Source organism: Cyprinus carpio, chromosome B1, assembly GCF_018340385.1.
Source record: "Cyprinus carpio isolate SPL01 chromosome B1, ASM1834038v1, whole genome shotgun sequence".
NCBI classification, from domain to species: domain Eukaryota; kingdom Metazoa; phylum Chordata; class Actinopteri; order Cypriniformes; family Cyprinidae; genus Cyprinus; species Cyprinus carpio.
Window position 1 is genome coordinate 23,390,688 of NC_056597.1, and position 4,939 is coordinate 23,395,626.

Consider the following 4,939-nt stretch of genomic DNA (forward strand, 5'->3'; position numbering starts at 1 on the left):
AAAAGCAACTGCACTGGGCACAACCACATCAGCAACTGTTAGCAATGAACCGGAAACAATCAGGATAGCTACAACAGGAAATGCAGTGAGAACAACAACAGGCCTAGTAGAGTTGGCATATACACCCAAAGCTTCTACATTTCTACAAGTGACATCAGCATTGCCAGGAACTGCATTGGGCACAACCACATCAGCAACTGTTAGCAATGAGCGAGCAATCAGAATAACACAACAGAAGATGCATTGACAATGACAACAGGCCTGGCGGAATGCATGCTACTACAACTCAACTTCTACGTTTGTACCAGTGACATCTGCTTTACATGCAACTGCATTGGGGCACAGCTCCACATCAAAAGCATTCGCCAGCAATGTGCGAGCAATCAATGATAACTACAACAGAAGACACAGTGACAACAACAACAGGCTTAATAGAGTCTCCTACTACACCCAAAGCTTCTACATTTGGACAGGTGACATCAGCATTGCTAGCAGCATTGGAAACAACCATCAGCAACTGTTAGCAAGAACCGAGGCAATCAGGATGGTACAACTGGAAATACGGTGACAACAACAACAGGCCGAATGGTGTCTGCTACTGCCCAGCAAGAACTTCTACATTTGCACCAGTAACATCAGCTTTGCCAGCATCTGCATTGAGCACAACCACATCAGCAACTGTTAGCAATGAGCCGGAAACAATCAGAATAACTACAACAGAAGATACATTGACAATGACAACAGGCCTAGTAGAGTCTGCTACTACAACTAAAGCTTCTACATTTTACCGAGTGACATCAGCTTTTGCATGGCGCATTGAGCACAACCACATCAGCAACTGTTAGCAATGAGCCAGAAACAATAAGGATAACTACAACAGAGGATTCAGTGACAACAACAACAGGCCGAAGAGTGTCTGGTTATTAAGGAAAAAATTTTTAATTTTGAACAGGAAAATTAGGGTTTGCCAGCAACTGTGGTGGGAACAACATCATCAGCTATTATTAATGAACAGGAAACAATCAGGATAGCTACAACAGGAAATACAGTGACAACAACAACAGGCCGAAGAGGGTCTAGTACTACAGCAAAGACTTCTACAGAGGCCGAAGAGGGTCTACGAGCTTTTGAAAAAGCGCAACTGCATTGGGCCCATCCACATCAGCAACTCTTAGCAATGAACAGGAAACAATCAGGATAACTACAACAGAAGACACAGTGACAACAACAACAGGCTTAATAGAGTCTCCTACTACACCCAAAGCTTCTACATTTGGAAAGGTGACATCAGTATTGCCAGCAACTGCACTGGGCACAACCACATCAGCAACTATTAGCAATGAACCGGAAACAATCAGGATAGCTACAACAGGAAGTAGGTGAAGTATAAAACAGGCCCTAGTAAATTAGAGCCAAATGCACCCAAAGCTTCTACATTTCTGCAAGTGACATCTGGCATTGCCTGGCAGCAAATTTGGGCGCTGCAAACATCAGCAACTGTTAGCAATGAGCCAGAAACAATAAGGATAACTACAACAGATGATTCAGTGACAACAACAACAGGTCTAGTAGAGTCTGCTACTAGACCCCAGAAAGCTCCATTTTTACCGATGACATCCCGTCTACATTTTTACCAGTGACATCAGCTTTGCCAGCAACTGCATTGAGCACAACCACATCAGCAACTCTTAGCAATAAACAGGAAACAATCGTGATAGCTACAGGTGTAGTTAAGTTTGCTAGTACAGCCAAAGCTTCTACATTTGTATCCAGTGAACATCTGCTTTACGTACACAGCTGCATTGGGGCACGGCCACATCAGCAACTGTTAGTAATGTACCGGAAACAATCAGTATAACTACAACAGAAAATACAGAGACAACAACAACAGGCCTAGAGTAGAAGTCTGCTGCGGTTACACCCCAAAGCTTCTACCTTGGTACCGGTGACATCAGCATTGCCAACAACTGCATTGGGCACAACCATCAGCAACTGTTAGTAATGTACCGAGCAATCGGTATAACTTCCACAACAGAAAATACAGTGACAACAACAACAGGCGAATAGTGTCTGCTACTACAGCAAAACTTCTACATTTGCACCATTAACATCCGGCTTTGTCAGGGGAAACTGGATTGGGCGCAACCACATCAGCAACTCTGGCAATGAACAGGAAACAATGGAATGGCTACAGCTGGAAATACAGGGCAACATCCAACAGGCGAATGGTGTCTGCTACTACAGCAAGAACTTCTACATTTGCACCAGTAACATCAGCTTTGCCAGCATCTGCATTGGGCACAACCACATCAGCAACTGTTAGCAATAGACTGGAAACAATCATTATAACTGCAACAGAAAATACAGAGACAACAACAACAGGCCCTAGTAAGAGTCTGCTACTACACCCCAAAGAAAGCTTCTACAGCGGTACGACCACATCAGCATTGCCAGCAACTGCATTGGGCACAACCACATCAGCAACTGTTAGCAATGAGCCAGAAACTATCAGGATAACTACAACAGAAGATACAGTGACAACGACAACAGGCCTAATAGTAGAGGTCTGTTACTACACCCCAAAGCTTCTACATTTTTACCAGTGACATCAGCTTTGCCAGCAACAACGGCATTGGGCACAACCACATCAGCAACTGTTAGTAATGTACCGGAAACAATCAGTATAACTACAACCGGAAATACAGTGACAGCATCAACAGGCCAAATAGTGTCTGCTACTACAGCAAAAACTTCTACATTTGCACCAGTAACATCAGCTTTTCCAGCAACTGCATTGGGCACAACCACATCAGTAACTCTTAGCAATGAACAGGAAACAATCAGGATAACTACAACAGAAGACACAGTGACAACCACAACAGGTTTAGTAGAGTCTGCTACTACCCCAAAGCTTCTACATTGCACCAGTGACATCAGCATTGCCAGCAACTGCGGTAGGCTGTCAAAGCAGCATCTGTATGAACCGGAAACAGTCAGGATAGCTACAACAGGAAATACAGTGACAACAACAACAGGCCTAGTAGAGTCGGCTACTACACCCAAAGCTTCTACATTTCTACAAGTGACATCAGCCTTGCCAGCAACTGCGGTGAGCACAACCACATCAGCAACTGTTAGCAATGAACCGGAAACAATCAGGATTAACTGCAGCAGAAAATGCGAAGTGTCAACAACAACAGGCCTAGTAGAGTCTGCTTTCACTACACCCCAAAGCTTCTACCTTGGTACCGGTGACATCAGCATTGCTTGCTGGCTGCATTGGGCTGCTCCACATCAACGCTGTTAGCAATGAGGCAAAACGAAAATCCAGGATAACTACAACAGAACTACAGTGACAATGACAACAGGCCCTAGTAGAGTCTGCTTCTACACTAAAGCTTCTACATTTGTACCTGTGATATCTGCTTCCACATGCAACTGCGTGACGACCACAGCATCAGCAACTGTTAGCAATGAGACAGAAGCAATCAGGATAACTACAACCAGAAAATACAGTGACAACATCAACAGGCCGAATAGTGTCATAGCTTCTGCAGCAAAAACTTCTACATTTGCACCTGTGACATCTGCTTTTACATGCAACTGCAATGGGCACAACCACATCAGCAACTGTTAGCAATGAGCCAGAAACAATCAGGATAACTACAACAGAAAATACGAAGTGAAAACATCAACAGGCGGAATAGTGTCTGCTTCTACAGCAAAAACTTCTACATTTGCACCTGTGACATCGGCATTGCGGCAACTGCTGTGGGCACAACCACATCAGCAACTGTTAGCAATGAACTGGAAACAATGAGGATAGCTACAGCAGGAAATGCAGTGACTTAACAACAGGCCTAATAGTAGAGTCGGCTACTACACTAAAAGCTTCTACATTTGCACCTGTGTGACATCAGCATTGCCAGCAACTGCATTTGGCTGCTCCACATGTCAGCAACTGTTAGCAATGAACCGGGAAACAATCAGGATAAATTTTGCAACCAGAAGATGCAGTGACAGCAACAGGTGTAGTACGGTCTGCTAGTACACCCAAAGCTTCTACATTTGTACCAGTGACATCTGCTTTATGCAACTGCATTGAACAACCGCATCGCTGTTAGCAATGGACTTGAAACAATCAGGACAACTACAACAGAAAATACAGCGACAACATCAACAGGCCTGTGGTGTGCTGCTACTACAGCAGCTTCTACATTTGCACCGGTAACATCAGTATTGCCAGCAGCGGCATTGGGCACAACCACATCCCAGCGGCGCTGTTAGCAATGAGCCGGAAACAATCAAGGCAGCCACAACAGAAGAGATACGGTGACAAGACAACAGGCCTAGTAGAGTCTGCTACTTCACCCAAAGCTTCTACATTTTGCACCAGTGACATCAGCTTTGCCAGCAACTGCGTTGGGCTTTAACCACATCAACAACTGGTAGCAATGAGCCGGGGGGGAAACAATCAGAATAACACAACAGAAGATACACTGACAATAAAAACAGGCCTAGTAGAGTCTGCTACTACACCCAGCTTCGGTTTGTACCTGTGACATCTGCTTTACATGCAACTGCATTGGGCACTGGCTGTTGGCGACGATGATGGTGGCGTACAACAGAAGATGCAGTGACAACAACGAAAACAGGCCCTATAGTGTCTGCTACTACAGCAAAAACTTCTACATTTGCGCCATTAACATCGGCACAATCCGGGAAACTGCACTGGGTACAACCACATCAGCAACTGTTAGCAATGAATCAGAAACAATCAGGACAGCTACAACCGGAAATACAGTGACAACATCAACAGGCCGAATAGTGTCTGCTACTACAGCAAAAACTTCTACATTTGCACCAGTAACATCAGCTTTGCCAGCATCTGCATTGGGCACTAACCATCCCAGCAACTGTTAGCAATGGACTGGAAGCA